Source organism: Cibotium barometz, chromosome 25 (genome assembly GCF_041138505.1).
Source record: "Cibotium barometz isolate CiBa-2024 chromosome 25, ASM4113850v1, whole genome shotgun sequence".
NCBI lineage: Eukaryota > Viridiplantae > Streptophyta > Polypodiopsida > Cyatheales > Cibotiaceae > Cibotium > Cibotium barometz.
Window position 1 is genome coordinate 54023658 of NC_141070.1, and position 18458 is coordinate 54042115.

An 18458-nucleotide genomic window follows, 5' to 3' on the forward strand; every position below is an offset into this window, starting at 1 on the left:
TTATCGTAGTTTGTTCTCATCACTTGAATTTACATCACATGAAAATATTATAACATGTACAAACAACTCCTCATATCTTGTAAGGAGTTTAGTAAAATTATTCTCACTGCTGCAAATGGTGAAACAATCATGCTTTCAGATGTATTATATGGACCATGGATCAAGAAAAACTTATTATTTGTCTTTGCCATTACTAAGGTTGGCTTAGTGGTTCAATTTGAGGATGACAGATGTATTGTTTATGATTGTATAATGGCAAGATAATTATTGCTTTTGGTGCTTTTTCTTATGGTCTTTACAGACTATATATATATAAAAAGACAAAGGTATGTTGTATGTACAATGTTTGCCACAAAGATAATGGGTCATGCTAAATTGTGGCATGCATGCTTTGGTCACTTGAACTTTGGCAGTTTGTTGCATTTGTATAAACATGGCATGGTGTGTGAGCTGCCATATCTTGAAGTCCGTATCAAACATGTTTGGGAGGGTTGTATTCTTACAAAAATATAGCGAGCATCATTTTACAAAGATGGTTCAATTAGAGCTATCCAAAAATTGCAGCTTATACACAATGATATATGTGGTCCTATGAGGACACCATCTATTGGGCTATCTCTATTTTGTCACATTCATTGATGATTATTTTAGGTATATCAAGATATATCTATTGAAACAAAAATCAAAGGTTTTTATGTGTTTCAGACACTTTGTTGCTATGATTCAAAATGCTTTTACATGCAAGATTAGTACTCTGCATACTGATCGAGGGGGGGGGGAGTATATGTCTAAGGAGTTTCATGCATATATGACTGATCGTGGGATAAAACACCAATGTAATGTATTCTATATACCTTACCAAAAGAGTGTAGTTGAATGTAAAAACATGTCTCTCATTTGGATGGTACGTTGTTGGATGGTTAAAAGTTAAGAGTTACATCTTGGTTTCTGGCTAGAAGCAGTCATGTGTAAAACATATATTTTGAACGGGTGTCCTACAAAGGCTCTGTATACGATTATGTCTTTTGAAGCTTGGAATAACAAAAAGCTCTCTGTGGCTCACTTACGTATTTTTTGTTGTCTTGCTTGCACACTTGTGCTTGAGTAAATTTTCAGCAAGCTTAATGATAAAGCTATCAATTGTATTTTTGTGGGATATAGCTCGGAGAGTAAGGGTTATCGTCTCTATTATCCAAACCAAGCAGATTCTTGTGAGTAGAGATGTATTTGTGGAAGATACAATTCAACCCTTGCTTTCATGTAAAAAATAGTAAATATATGTTTGCATGACATATTCGACACTCTTCTTTCATTGTTAAATATGCAGGACACATTGCTGTAGATCATTTGGGTAATCAAAGATGTGTTAAAAATCAATCTATATATGTTACAAAAACCAGACCACATAGGTTACAAAATCAATATTTTTTTAAGCCTATAAATTAGTCTGTTAATGAGACAATGTGGATGATACAATTGATGAGGAAAGAAGGGAAATTGAGGAGTCTAAAAGTATGCCAAAATGGTTGGTGCAAACACTACGTGAAAGCAAATTGGCCACTCTTTTGCCTAGCAGAACACCTCTACAGGCTTTCATTATGTATCTCTTGTTGATGTAAGTTATGCTCTTATTGCTAGTTTATGTGATGAAGAGGAACCTGTCTTCTTTGATGAAGCAATGAAATCTGAAAACTTGGATGAGTGCTATGCAATCTGAGTATGTTATGCTCTTATTGCTAGTTTATGTGATGAAGAGGAACCTGTCTTCTTTGATGAAGCAACGAAATTTGAAAACTTGGATGAGTGCTATGCAATCTGAGTATGATTTGATATTAAAAAATGATACATGGGATTTGATAGACTTGCTGCTTGGCAAGAAGGCCATTGGTATGAAAAGGGTTTACAAGCTCAAATGTACATCGGATAGCAATGTTGAGTGATACAAAGCTAGGCTTGCAAAGGATTATACACAAGAGAAAGGCATTGACTATGGTGAAACCTTTCCACCCACACGTCATATACTACCATGCGGACTATCATTGCATTTGCAGTACATAAAGGTTGGAATATATGTCAGTTGGATATCAAACTACTTTTTTGAATGGAGATTTGCATGAGGTCTATGTATCTCATCCTCATGGTTTTGTTTGGAAAAGTTAGGAATCAAAAGTATGCAGATTGAAGAAAGCTTTATATAGTCTTAAACAGGCTTCTTGAGCATGGTACAAAAAGATACATGCATACTTGGTTACACAGGGTTTTTGAGAAGATACATGCATACTTCTCTATATTAAGGGGACTAAGGATATTTTATTTATCATCGTGTTATACATTGATGACATGCTGCTTATTATAGGTCCTATTAATTATCATATTTCAACTTTTATATAGTTGATTTAGAGAAGTCTTTCGAGATGTCAGATCTTGGACTGTTGCACTATTATTTGGGCATTGAGTTTTGGTAGCATAATGATGGCATTGTTATGCTACAGAGGAAACACATAGAGGCATTGTTAAAGAGGTTCAATCTTGAGGAATGTAAACCTATGGCTACACCTATGGAGCTAGGTTTATGACTAAGTCTTGAAGATGCAGGTGGCCCTTTTGATGTAGGCTTGTATTAGGAAGCTGTTGGATGCCTTATCTTTTTGTGTAACACTAGGCTTGACATTCAATATGTGGTCTTAATATTGATCAAATTTATGCATAGCTCAGACAAAACATTGGCAGTCTGTCAAACAGGTGTTTCATTACCTAAAGGGCACCAAGCACTTTGGGTTATTTTATCCCAAGGGGGTAAATCACAGCTCCATGCATTTACAAACTCAAACTGGATTGGATGTTATGACACATGAGTGTCCACGAGTGGTTTTTGCTTTCGACTTGGTCATTCATGTATATCATGGCTCAGTAAGAAGCAACACACTGTGGTAGCTTCGAGTTTTGAAATTGAGTACAGGGTAGTGTTTACAGTTACAATTGAGTGTGTTTGGCTCAACTGCCTTATTTATTTATTTGGGTATTGGCAAGTCATTAGTCACTACCGTCCACTAACAGCTAGAGCACTATGGCAATTGGCGAGAAGTCGAGTTTTTTATGCTTGCAAAGCACATTGAGGTGCACTAGTTATCATTATGTCATGGAGATACTTTGCAGGGAAAATCAGCTTGGCTTATGTGCCAACATAGGACAACTTGGTAAATTTGTTCACAAAGGCTCTCCTATGAGAGAAGTTTGAAGCTTTTTGTAAAGCTTTAAACTTACTTCCCTTTGGGGACTTGTATGGACTCCCTATCATAGTCCAAATATCTTTGTACTTCTAGTGCTAGCTTACCCCTTGTTCACATCATCACTCCGAGGGGGGATTTGTAGCCATATTTGGTGGTGATGTGTGAATGTACTAGGACCAACCGGGGCACTTTTTTCCTCTTTAAGAGGTTTTTTCTCTGTTCTAATATATACGCCCATCTTAGGGTATACTTATTATCTTTTGTACAACACACATTCATTATCTATCTATCATCTCATTGTGTGCTCTTTTGAGCTTCTACACTTTGTGTGTGTGTGTGTGTGTGTGTGTGTGTGTGTGTGTGTGTGTGTGTGTGCGCGTTCCTACAACCCTATTTCCAACAATCACATCTCCTAATACATATCTAAATGAGGTGCAGCAGTATCCTTCACCCCAGAGACGCTAGATCTTTGAATCACATTCTAAGTTGGATACTTACTTGCAGTATCAATTGAAGATTCTTCTTTGAATCTCATTCTAAGTTGAATACTTACTTATAATATTATCTGAAGATTCTTCCTTTGTTATGGTTCGATGGATTGGTTTTGGTAGATAGTGCCTCTTTCTCTTGAAAAGGAAATCAATACTCCTTTTCTTGTTGGTTTTAGGAAATTCTTTTGGTTTTACAAGATGTGGTTCAATGTCAACTCGCAACTTAGTTAAAACCTCGACAATTTGAGCATAGTCTCTTGAGAGTGTTGTTTGTGAGGGCTCTAGACAAGAGTCTTGTTCTCATTTTGGGGTAGTGGGTAGGGTCTTAGTGCTTTGATTTGACTCTTGACTGCACTAGATGAGGTACTAGACCTTGTTTCTTCATTTGATATTTCTTGGATCATTAGCATGTTTCCATTATTCTTTCCCACATGCGGCTCCATTATTCTTTCCAATATGCGACACAGTGGATTGCCATTACTATTGGAGAGGATAGCATTAGCTTCCTTAGCGTTTATGCTCCAAACGATGCTACTACAGGTAGAGCCCTTTTTTGGAGCTCAGTCTGGTAGGCCCTCCCTTAGACTCTGACTTTTGGTGCTCGAGCGGTGACTTTAACATGATAGAGGTAGCAGAGGACAAACTTGGAGGTGGCACAGGACATTTTTAGGAGCATAGTACTCAGCTTGGGAGGAGATGATTCTTGCAGTCATGGGACAAGACCCTTGGCATCTTTCAAAGTTTAGGCATAGCCCTGGGAGCTTTGCGTCTCGAGATCGGATAGGAGGAGCACTAGCCCCAACCTCTCTAGACTAGACAGGTTTTATGTTGATGAGTGGGCTTGCAGTCAAAGGGGTATGATTGGTATTTTGGTAGGTACATTTTTTGATCAACTACCCACTTGAGTTGGGTAGTTGATCAACTACCCAACTTGAGTTGGGTAGGTACATTTTTTGATCAACTACCCACTTGAGTTGGGTAGTTGGGTAGTTGGGTAGTTGATCAAAGCTCTTTGAATGTGTATGTATTAGTATAGATAGGATGGGCACCCACTTGAGTTGGGTAGTTGGGCAAAGCCCTTTGAATGTATATACAAGTTTTGATAATGTGTATATAGGCTATGGGCACTCACTTGAGTTGGGTATTTGGGCAAATCCATTTGAATGTATATACAAGTTTTGATAATGTGAATAGGAAGAATAACTTTTTTCTCTTGTGTAAAGCTTTCTTCTTCCCTTTTGAAGCTCTTACCCTCTTGCTTGCTTCTTGTGATGCTTATGGTGTGTTGAGTGCACATGCTAGATAGCTTGAGAAAGAATGATCGAGCTAGAGTAGTGGAGCGGAGAGTGGTTCAAGATTTCTAGATTAACCAGCACTGCCATTGGTGGAAGTGATTGACCTAGAGTGGAGTGGAGAGTGGTTCAAGCTTTATAGCTTAAGAAAGGGTTAAAGGGGTGTCCATAGGCTATCTCTACTAATTACATATAAGCATTATGGTTGGGCATTTGTTACATCACTGGGTCCCATGGACATACATAATGTGAATTTCTATTAGGCTAGTGTTAATCCTATTTTGGATTAACAAACATGATCCTCCAATTGAGGACATTAATAAGTGTAATGAAACGGCACTATAAAAGTTGTACATTATGAGATATTGGCCACCCAAGGCCTAGTTAAGTAAGTTTGGGTGCCCAAGTGTGAATAAGGACGAAATGTATATAAGGAATTTTCTCATAATAAAAAGAGACAATCTCCTTTTGTGCTATAGAGAGCTCTTCCTTGTGTCTTGAGAGAGATTGAGAGAGAAAGCATTCTAGCATTGTTCCTCTTCTATGCTTGCATGATTCATGCTTATGTGGGAGAGTGATAGAGAGTGATTGCCTTATGTGATGGAGCGAGTGACTCTACGGTGACAGCGTGGAGGTGGAGCTTAACAAGTGAGCTTGGAGACCTCAAGGGACTCGAAGCATTGGTAAGTGCGCTACGATAGTTGTGATCTATTACTCATCCTTTGGGTGAATGCATTGAGTTCCCTCTTGGAGGTGTGGTAGCCCATAACAATTTTGGCATCGCCTGTTAAGGAAACACCTTTGTTTCTTCCTTTCTCTTGGAGTTCCAGCTCCCATTGCATAAGATTCATGATTGCCCCTGCATTCTGGTAGTGATTTGTGTAGAAAATGAATGGATAAGATTTGTGTTGTGGAAGTAAGAAATCATGTGAAATTGGTTGTGTTTGTTGTGTATGTGTGTGGTGGAGGGGTCTTAGAATAGAGGTTCACTATTTTTTCTAGTTAATTTTTTATATTTGCATCATTGGAAGCATCAACGTAAATGAACAGGTTAGTGTTCTGTTTTCTTCTTTTCCAAAAATTCAAAAAAATAAAAAACATAAGGAGCCATTGACTATGCCATAAACTTGTATTCCACTCCTTAGGCGTGGCACAATCATTTTGGGATCCGTTGGATAAGTAATTTACACCCAAAATCATAACATTTAACACGGGAAGTTTTCATATGAAACTGCAGAAAAACGTTCACGTCATGAACTTTTTCTGTAACTTCACATCGCTAATCGCTCCCAACATCAGCGCCACAATTAATGCTGCAAATCATGGGATTTCCTTACCAAAAATAGGTACTCTTATCTTAACACCTCTGACACCACGAAGTCTGACAAGATTTAGAATTGTGAAAGTTTAGAAATTCGTTCACACCGTGAACTTTTTCGGAACTCTTCATGGCGTGAATCAATTTGTTCACGATGTGAGCCCATTAAAAAACCTTCACGGCCTGAATCCTTTTTTGTTCACAATGTGAAACTTTTAGTTAAATTGTATAAATGTGATGAGCTATGGTGGGGATAAAATGCAAGGATCAACATGATTAGCAAAAAGTAATTAAAAGGTGATTAAGATGAGATTAGTGTACAATTAATCTAATAGCTTAATGTAGGCATGGATACTCAAAAACCAGTAATTTCTCATTAGGCCAATGCCTCAATTTATAGATTTTACATCCACAAGATGCCAACCATCTAATCTCACTATTTTCTCCTTGATTTGTGCCACCTCCCCTACATCTAGGGGTACCTTTTCCTAGAATCTTTCCACACCCCTATATTCACTCATGCTACCCTTGATTCTCTCATTTAGTAGATTCTTCTCACCTTTTCACTGCTACCCACTCAATTACAGACTCCCTTTTACAATCTCTTACTAAGGGCTTGTTCCCGAACACACCCATTCACTTGCATATTTCAACACCTCCCCTCAAGTGAATAACTCTAGCACACTTGGACCCTATACCAAGTTTCCCTCTTACTTGGTAGCCTGTGACCAATGCCTTAAGTCCCTAACTCATAGTCCTTGACACTCTCTCTATGTGTCCAAGGATACTACAAGTGCCCATGCCCTTAACTAAAGTGCTCACACATACATCTACCACATGGCCTACATCATCGGTGGCTCAGAGGTGGTTTTACTCTATTGGGGTAGGTTACATTGGGTTGTGGGGTTTCTCTCTCTCTCTCTCAAAAAAGATGACCTGACTCCTCTACCTTAGGAGTCTCCATGAAGTTTGCCGATACTGATCCTTCTTCATTTGGTTTGTCGTCAGTCTCTAGCCATGTGTCCTGGCTTCCCAAATTATGGAAAGTGAAGGTCCTTCCTCCTCCCCTGTCTTTTCCTCATCCTCGTGCTCGTGCGAGGCCTTCTCGGGTGTAGAATGCTTTCTCCTCTCCAATTGTTGGTTCCAATCCTTTCTTCTCTTTGACCTTGTTCTCTTGCTCTAGTAGAGCTCCTTCTATCTCATGCAGCTTCAAATCTGCTACATTCTTTAAGGTTGCCACAATGTTCTCATACTCTCCCTTGTCCACACTTTTTAGAAGCACTGCTAGTGCCTCATCATCTTCTACTTTCTTCCCAATGGTTGCAAGTTATTGTTTGATGCTTTTGTATTTGTTCAAGTGTGTTGTTAGAGGTTCACTTTCCTTCATGTCAAGTTTGTAGAATTGCATTAGTAGATTTATCTTTGAATTTTTTGCTTGAGTGCCAAATAATTTGTTAAGTTCATCCCATACATCTTTAGCTTGTTGTATCCCTGCAATGTGGTGAATGATTTCATCATTTAAGCTAAGTGCAATGAGTCCTAATGCTTTCTCATGTCTGTTTTTTTACTCATTCTCCCTATTCTCTACTGGACATTCATCTCTTCCCTCAATTAGCCCCCATAGATTCTTCCTCATGAGCTAGTACATGGTCTTTGTTTGCCATGTATGGAATTGCTCCCCGTTAAATTTAGCAATTGCTTGTGCAGTGCTCATGATGATGTGAAGGGGGTCTTACCTCTTGATCCAATTAAAGATTCAAGGGCAGTGCCTACCCTTTTATAACTCCAATCTGATGTTTAATGATGATTACAACAAGTTTATCAGCATGAATACACCGAAAATTACATAAAGCTAAGGATAATTGATTTGTACTGGATGGTTGGGATATTAAACCAACTTCAAATTGCAATCTAAAGTGATCAAGATCTATATCAGATACCCAATGGTAAATTTGAACCATCAATTGTACCAAAATACAATGATTAGTGCTAATTAATCATTGATTAGCAATCTAAAGTGATCAAGATCTATATCAGATACCCAATGGTAAATTTGAACCATCAATTGTACCAAAATACAATGATTATTGCTAATTAATCATTGATTAGTAAAATTAATCTCCTAGTTTGTGTGCAAAAAATAGAGTGTACGGGGAGGATAGACTAACGCACGGTCAGGCTAAGCCCACAAAGGTCGGTAAAGGAGGGACTCCTTACAACAAGGAGGACGAGGGATTATGAGCCTAAGAGCAAAAAAAAATTGAACACGTGAAAGTCCAGAAAAATGTTCACGACGTGAATCGTTTTTTGACACTTCACGCCGTGAACTATTCTCTGCAATCTCACAGCCTCAAAAACAAAGCGCCCAAATCGGATCAAAATTAATTGAGTCAACAAAGTAGCTTATCAAATCATACATACATGCACTTAAGATTTGGAAAGCTGATCAGAGACGATCTTACACCTGACGATAGTGCATCAAATCACCCAAGATCTTCCTATCAAAAAAGTGTGGGTTCAGGTCATTCAACAAGCATACACCTGAGTATCTTAAGGAACCTGACCACCGTTGAAACTAGTTAGTGAATAATCCATGAAAGAAGGGCTGAGGTACTCTAGGTTTGGGGAAGAGGAGAAACCACCCTCCTCAACCAGGTCTAGTGGTATCATTGATATCGCCTGAGAATTTTTTGGTCTCCAAACCAGCATGATGACGAAGCACAATTTGCGGGCATGGGTCCGTCAACCAACGCTAAACTCGGTCCAAGACAAGAAGTGCCCATCCAAATGTCAAATTCAAGGCTATCAAACATGGGCACTCTCCGAATGAGACAAGACATGGAAAGTGCAACCAGGACGGGTCCAGTATTATTCCCCACCTCGGAGGAAGTAGAGTTATACCTCAAAAGGAGCGAGGTGGAACGACATCTACGAGAGTTGAGCTTAAGGAAACAAGAACTTGATACTTGACGGGAGAGAGCTGAGCAAAAGGAAACGGGAAGTTTAAACCTACTCCAATCATGGGGTAAGGAACTATAATTTGTCATGGGAAGAAGTGTGGGATAAATTCCAAACTTAGAACCCATAAATGAGGAGCCCAAAGGCGGAGGAAGGGTCTACAACCATAGAAGAAGAGATAACCTAGCAAGAGTGGCGGGCAAAGTGGAGGACCATCCGTACACCAAAAAGGATATTGAGAAGATGAGCAATCATCCTACATTCCTACAAGACATGGAACTTTTAATTCTGCAAAGGCGTACAGAGGCAACTAATAATGAGCCACTCTAAGCTACAGAGGCAGGACCATTCCATGGACCGGAGATACCTAGAAGAGCCAATACAAGAAGAGGACGAGGTCTAGGAAGGGGGGGAGAAATTCCTCAAAGACCAAGTGGCAAGGATGGATCCAACCATTGACCTTAATGCAGCCACAAGGATAGATTTGCTAAATATGGCAGCAGAGATGGGCCAAGGAATGGTCAGAGAACTAGGCACTGCTCTAGAATCCTAATCCTCCCAGATGAACCCCCATATCATTTCCAAACTTGTCCAAAAATTCTCTAGGGGGACGGAGATCCTATCCAACATGTAGAGATTTTTGAATCCACATGTGAAACGCGTGGGCCTATCAGTGATGTGAAAATGATTCATGCCTTCTCACTGACCCTGGGGAAGGGAAAGCGCATCAGTGGTTCCAAACCCCCAAGCCTAAGGATAAGGTTAACTTCACACGACTCAAGAATGTGTTTGTGCCCAGCTTTGCTCGAAGTGGTGACAGATGGACCCCTGTTGCACAGTTACATAATATCAAACAAAAGGAAGTTGAGTCGATGAGAGACTATGTGTCTCAACTTAAGCACTTAAATTTAAGGTGCAAACTATGGGAGAGGTTAACTGACAATCAGTTATTGCCTTGCTTCTGTCGGAAAGGGGTTAGAGACTACAAGATGCATGATTATCTAGTACTAGCCCGACCAGCTACTCTTGATGCATGTTGTAAAATGGCAAATTGAATATAAAGATAATATGCTGGAATTACCACAACTGGAAGATGTCAGAACATCTTCTGCAACAACTACGACTTCGCGTGTCACGAGTCACTAAGAAATTTGAACTCGGAGCAAACAAGTCAGAAACATGACTGTGGACGACGAGGTCAGTAATGCTATACTAGAGAAATTGAAGGTAAAAGAGGGAAGAGAAACAGTTGGGCATGGGCATAATCATCTTTACCCCCCGTAGGGATTTGGTGTGATTCTCTATGTGCAGATTGAATCACACTACCACCGAATGTCCACAATTAAGAGCAAGGCCATTACTCTATTCTACACACTGTGTAAAATTAGGAAATCATGACACTTCAATGTGCAGATATCCAAGATTTCAAAATGTTGCACAGCTACCAGCACTTAGAGCTCCATTGGCTTTACCTGCGCCACTTGGACAGATTACTGCTACTACAGAGGACAACCTAACTCTTCCTACTTACCGGGATGTTCCGGGTACAAGACGCTTCACCCCTACCACCACTAGTTCTACCACCACAACCACTGCAAGCTAAAATCAACCAAGTATTGATTGAAGAGCCATCAGAAGATGTTGATGTGGTATGTGAAGTAGAACTTAGCGGAGAGTACTATGGAAACTACGGAGGTCATGCCTGAATTCTACATCCTACAGAATAACACGCGAGTACTTGTGTTTCGAACCATGGTACAATGAAAGGGCAAGGACATGAACTCAAACATGAGAAGAGGACTGCTACAATGTTTTGGCTGCGAAGCGCTGCATCGAGTCACCGAGTGCCCAAACAAGAATATGGTTCATATGCACCAACCCCAATAAGTGACTGCTATGCCCAATGACATGCCAATACTCACTTGTACTAAATGTGGTATTGATCATTTGATCAAGGATTGTCCATACCGCGCAAGTGGTTCAACTTCTACTACCAATCAGGCCACCATCCGAACCATTAGTGTGCAGCCTAGAAATATCACACCACTCAATGTCCTGACACACGAGCCCAAGCTCAATTAGGAGACAAGGGAAAGAACCAGCAGATGCGACTATTTTCAGAACTAGCCGTAGGAGAAGAGTGAAAAAAGTGGGTAAGGGTAACACAAGGGTCACAATCCAAGATGGATCCGAAGAAGATATAATCGACACCACTGGCTCAACCCAATCGAGAGAAGAGGGGAATCAAAGGATCAACCAAAGGGCTAGACCTAAAGGAGCAAAGGGAGCAACCAACAACTTCTAAAGAAGTCGGTGAGTACCCCAATGATGTCGATGAGGAAATAAGAAAGCTCGAAGACGCCAGGGCCTTAGTCGAAGAATGCCAACAGCTTCATAAAGCCAAGCTAAGGGCTAACCGGGTTAGGGATACAATGTATATGAAACGAGCCAACCAGTGAAAGGGAATTAGACGTACCTATACTCCAATTCCAGAAGAAATAAAAGAGGTATCCCAAGCAAACATAATGTCTAGAATGTTTGAGGAAAATGTGTTGGGTGAATCCATCCATTCTTTCCCTATGGATGAATGTGAGTCACACACCCGGGGGAGAACCCTCAATCTCCAAAGAACCCAGAGACATAGGAAGTCTCGCGGTTGTACTGTCCACACCTGTACAAATGCCATTAGGGCAACTATTACGAAATTCACCAACCCTATGGACAGACATAAAAGAATGGGTAGAAGGCGGACTACACATTGGAAAGAGGAATCTCAAACACTAGTTTAAAGTTTTCATCCAAAATTTGTCTGTTCGATGGTCATCTCCACCACTTAGAGTCCATCACCCTTGCGGAGTCCATGTAGTAAAGGCATGGAGACTTTGCATTGGCCCCTTTGCTTCTGCAAATTAAATAAGCACTTGAGAGTCTTCAAGTCACCTGCAAGATGCCATTGAACTTGAAAGTCCCCCCTTTTCTCTACATGGAGCATCCTGGTTGCATTCATCTGTTCTTTGATGAGATTGGGGATATGTGTATGATGAAATACCTAAAACAAGGATTCATGGTCCTCTTTCTTGACCTCAAATGAACCTAGCCACCAGATGTTTGTCTCAGACGGCATGCTAAAATACTTTGGATCATCAATTAGAAAGAGCCCTACTCATAAGTGTTATTGTGACCCTTTCCATCTTTTTCTCCTTGATAATCTCACTCATCAAGCTTGATGACAAATTAAAGTACACCTCCTGTCTCCTCAAATGTAATATCATAGAACTCCACTATTCTCTTTTTGCAAGAGCTCCAAGTCCATGAATATGTTGTTGTGTTCATTGTAGAATATGTTGCCACCTTCTCCCTTAAGCTCTCCGACAATGTGGTATGAGTGACCAACATAGTGAAGCTGTTTTGTGTTTAATTCCTCCCTATGTCTCCAAACTTTTGTAGGTGTTGGAAGTAGCTTTGCTTTAATGCCTTTGGCCTCAAGGACTGATGACACTGACTTCTGGATGGCACTACAACCCTTACCGGCTGACTCCACTTGAATCCATGGCGGTGAATATCTGCAAAACCGAAACTATATTGTTGGTTACAAATTCATCCACTATATCTCATTGAACCACCTTGAACTTCTTCTCCTTTATCATTTCTCCTGGTCATAGCAAGGTTTATTTACAAGATAAAGGAGAGCTTGATGGTCTACAAAGAAGATGAATTGAGTTTCCAGGAAATAATGTGGTGAAACTTTTTGACTATGTAAACTATTACTAACCCTTCCCTTTTAGTGGTGGTATAGTTGCATTTTGCCTTGTTGAGTTGGTGACTAGCAAAGCTAATAGGGAAATCCCTATTGTGTTCACAGGTTGAGCCAGTACACACCCAATAGCAAAGGAAGAGGCATTGATGTGGACGTGAAATATAATGTGTCCCAATTGGGGGACCTCAAGATGGGAGCATTGCCAAGGCTTTCTTCATGGTGTTAGATGCCTGTTGGCATTCCTCTATCCACTCAAAGATGATTAGAAGTCCATAAAGGGGACAAGCAATGTCGGCGTACATGAAGACGAAACATCGATAGTACCCAACATGTCCCATGAAGCATTGGACTCCTTTGAAGTTGGTCGGTGGTGGCAGCTCAAGGATGAGTCTCACCTTGTTGTCATTTGTGGAGATTCCTTGTTTTGAGACAATGTGTCCCAAGATGACTCCATGTTGAACCCATAATTGGCATTTGAGAGGGTTCAGGGAGATGTGGTAGAGCTGACATCTCTCTAGCACTTTTCGCAAACATTCTAGCTGTGCTTTCTAAGTGGAATTGACATCCATGAAGACTTCAAGTAATTTTCGGATACTCCTTGTAGGCTGTGCACATTAGACACTGAAAGGTGCTTGGTGGGGGCATTGGTTAGCCCAAAGGGCATGACACGATATGCATATGTGCCCCATTCAGTTGCAAAGGCTATTTTGTGTTGATCCTTTAGATCAATCAACACTTCGTAATATCCAGAGAATCCATCAAGAAAGCTGTAGGCTTCCTTCCCTTCGACTCTCTCAAGCACGTGCTCCATTGAAGGGCAAAGGATAGTGATCTCGATTATGGCAGCATTGACCTTTTTTAGGTCTACGCACTCCACTTTTCCATTTTTCTTGGGTACTATCACTATGGGTGAGACGCATTCTATGTGCTCTATCTTGTAGATGAATCCCGTGTCTATGAGTCTTTCGATTTCCCCCCAGACCATCTTGGAGTATTTAGGATTCATGGGGTACGCTCTATTGTTTATTGGTCTTGCTTCATCTACCATAGGGATGGTATGCTTGATGGGTACACGTACTTCTAGGTAAAGAAATCTTGGAATTATATGAGGAGAGCGATGAGATCTTTCTCTTCATTGCCGAGAGGTCATCCCCTACGTAGATAGGCCTCGGATCTTTGCCTGAGCCTACTAGGTTAACTTATTTAACCTTGGTTGAACCATCATAAGAGGTCCTCGATTTCCTGTTTGTGGGTCCTTTGGGCCGAATCATATTGCACAAAACGATCGACCATCTTGAAGGTTCTAAAGTTCTTGGGGACTTGTTTAGTCTCCTCTTCTTTAGCGCTTTCTTCTTCTACCAATTTCTTGGCCTCTTTTTCTACAAGCACTAACTTTTTGTTTCGTGTCTTACGTGCAAAAGAGCAGAAAAGCTTTTAGGGTTCAGGTTGGGGATCAATAAGTTCCTTTTGTTGGGAGGGGATCGTTTGGACCAAGAGGGTAGCCTGGGCGAGCTCCTTTTGCCAAACTTGGTTGAAGTGCTCATGTGCTTCAACTGCCCCTACATATTTTAGCTAGTGCATATCTGGGTCAGTAGTAGAGAAGATGTATGTATGCCTCCCCCCAGGGAACCCATTAGGTTTACGAGTTTTGCGTAGATGTTTCCCCCATGCTGGTTCCTCATTGTTGCCATTTTCAGGCTCATGATTGGTGATTTCGGGTAGACATATGGTGCTTAGCATGTAGAGGGACGTGATCTCTTGCCCGCGGCGGTTGTTGCGAACTAGGTTCTTGTGCATCTTGGAAGTATGTCTAGGGTAGTAAGGATATGTATCCGATTTTCAGAGTTTTCCAGCTCTAGGAGGGGTGCAAATTCCAAGCTATCCCTTTCATCTTCAATTGTTCTATAGCATGTTTGGCATAAGTAGACTGCAGCGGACCGGGTTGCGTTATCAAATCTTCTGTGAAGGGTCAGCCACTCATGGGATGGACCTTCCAAGTGTGCAATTTGATCTTGAATGTTTGGTTTTTTTTGGATACAGATGTGATCCATGTCCCATTCATGGATCATTTTTGTTTCTCTCATAAAGGGACATCCCAGGATGCAATCATATGAAACAGGATGTTGGCCAAAATTCATCACCGCAAAGGTGTGGCGAAAGTTAGTCTCAAGGGTATTTATCTTCAAGTCCCTTAGGAGGCCTATGGGTCTCATGGGTGGTTCCATTAGCAACAAAGCTTCACCAATAAGATTGTGTCATCCATGGTAGGTGCTCCCTCGATTCGGGCACGTTTTAGGCACCACAAGGTTTCTATAAACGTTATGGAGAGGCATCATTTTGGATTGGTTCTGCTCGATTTTGGGTGTTTGGGCGGGAGTATATGTCCAAGGAATTTCATGCATATATGGCTAAAAAAGGCATAAGGCATCAATGTACAGTGCCATACACACCTCAGCAACAAAATGGTGTAGCTGAGAGGAAGAATAGGTCTCTCATTGACATGATGTATGGTGAAAGCCCAAGATTTACCTCATGGTTTTTGGATGTATGCAAACTATGTGTTGAACAAATGCCCTAACAAGGCCTTGTAGTCTAAAACTTATTATGAATTTTGGCATGGCAGGAAGCCTTCTGTGGCTCATTTACGTGTTTTTGGTTGTATTGCTTATGCTCTTGTGCGGATGGTTGTTACTTTCTTGAGTTTGACTTCACCGTCATGGTGTAGAAGGGATCATAGCATCTCTTGGCTGACCACATGTCACGCGAAGCCACTGGTGGGAGTCGATGATGACTTGCCAGATGCCGCCTTGTTCCCAACTGTGCTTAATTCCTGAATGGGGAGCCACTGGTGGGAGTCGATGAAAACTTGCCAGATGCCGCCTTGTTCCCAACTGTGCTTAATTCCTGAATGGGGAGATGAGGTTGCACACTTCCTTGCCAACAGCCTACCCGTTGACCCACTCCTCAACAAATATTGAGCAAGGTGCCTCATTAGAAAGGTATTCCCCTATCAATTGACAGCTCTACAAGAGCAGGGGAAGGATCGAATTGTAAGACAATGTGTCTGCGCAACAAATATGTCTTCCCTTTAGAATAGGCCCACTCTGCCTATGCAAGAGGGCACTTTGCAACAGAAATCACTCCTCACAAAGTCCTCATAGCTAGGCTATGGTGACCCACCTTGATGGTTGACGCAACAGAATATGTCAAACGCTCTACGAGACAAATGCCAACGCGAGTGGCAATTCCATGCGTTAGAACTGTATGCCCCTGACCCCTGTCGTGTCCTTACAAGTGGCAATTCCACGCGTTAGAACTGTATGCCCCATTTGAATAATGGGGCATTGATTTCATAGGACCCATTGGTCTAGAAGCTTGATACACTCAATATTGATACATTATAACAGCCACGGACTATTGCACTAAATGGGTCGAAGCTTATGCGAGATCCATTGCGAAGTTTCTTTTATGAATCAATAATCACTCGCTTTGGATGCCCTCTTGATATCGTGAGTGACACAACTTCATGTCCTATGACACATGGCTCTCCCTCGGGACATTAAAAAACACCCCAGTCCATGGTCACCATATTGGCCTCACAACAATCGGTTCAATGTTTAGGCATAATTACAACTTTGTTCCATATTGCAATAACCCCTTGGAAGGGAATTTTTATGTGATGCTTGCAAGAACCATGAGTGAAGAAATTCTTCTAGGGTGTGGATGGATGGGACACAACCACTACCAAATTGATTGGGATGCAAGGACTACCACCCTACAAAAAATGCTCTCCGGCCAAGTTACTGTCCTAATGAAAGATGAAGAACCCTTACCCTCTGATAATCCACACCAAGTTGATACCCCCACTCCTCTACCCACTACCACTCCACCCTCTGACCAATATAAAACCATGCCACTTAGGAATCTAGGCCTCTCCCCCTGTCACAATAACCAATATAAAACCATGCCACTTAGGAATCTAGGCCTCTCCCCCTGTCACAATAACCAATATAAAACCATGCCACTTAGGAATCTAGGCCTCTCCCCCTGTCACAATAACCAATTACCTCGCACACCCTCATCAACTCCAACTTGGCAGCTACCCAAACCTAACTAAAAAATGCCACTTCTGCTAACCCCATTCATAGGACTACCCCCACTAACAAGCCTAACCCACCCCAAGAACACCTTTAGCCTCAAGGCACACAAAGTCGTCAGAGCTCTTGCCCTTGGATACCCAAGAAGATCCTCGTAGCCCAAGAAGCTCCTCATAGCCCAAGGAGCTCCTCGTAGCCCAGGGATATTATGAAGGTGCTACAACTCTATGGATCCCCCACCGATCCACTCCCCAAACTCACACAACAGCGACAAAACCAACTCCTCATACCTCTCGTCAGCCCCCAATTCACCAACCCCACAAGCCCACAAGGTACAAGAAAACTGCAAGCCAAAACGCTCCCCAAGGCTGACCCACCATTGACCACAAGCCCACCCTTGCCCAGCGACGACTACTTACAGGTGGATCTCAAAGCCTCTACTCCAAGCTCAGAACTTCTATGAAGGCTTAAACAAATTTGGGTCCCCCGACAACCAAGGTACACTATTCCTACCCTGGTCTTCCCAAAGTTACCCACTCTTCAATGGAAGCCCAAGATAGCCTCCACCACTACCACCACTACTACGAGACAAAGGGAAAGAAAAGCTTCAAGAAAGCCTATGGACCATCCAACCACATAGTCCACTGTCCCTGATAGTGATATACCCTCAACGTCAGCTACCCCCCACCCTTTATCATCCAACTCCCTTGGCATAATCCCACTCGACCACTTAAATCTCCAACCCCAGCTGCTCCCTCCATGACAACCTCCATACTTCCAATGGAGCTACCAACCTCACCAAAACCAAATTGGAGCCGCCTTTTCACTCTAGAAAACTAGGCAAGGGTCAGTACAAAACCCACAAATGAGGTGCTGGGTGACTACATAGCCTTAGGGTACAAACCCTGTTTACAAGGTGCCCTCATTAAAAAACATGAATGAATACATGGGCGTACCATATTGAAGCCACGGTCCTACCTTCTTCCTCTCCTTAAGACACAGTCGTTTCCTTGTCAACAATCGAAGACATGGTTGTTACATCGTGAAGACACAGTTATTCCATCCTAAAGACACGGTTGTTTCCTTGTCAACAATCAAAGACACGGTCGTTCCATACTGAAGACATGGATGTTTCCTTGTGAAAAAACAAAACCACACCCATACATTGAAGACAGGGCCATACCCTTCTTAGCACTTGAAGACACAGCCGCTCCATCCTGAAGACATGGCCGCTCCATGAAGACACGGTAGTTTCCCTTGTCAAAAAACGAAGCCACGCCCATACGTTGAAGACACAGCCGTACCCTTCTCCAAC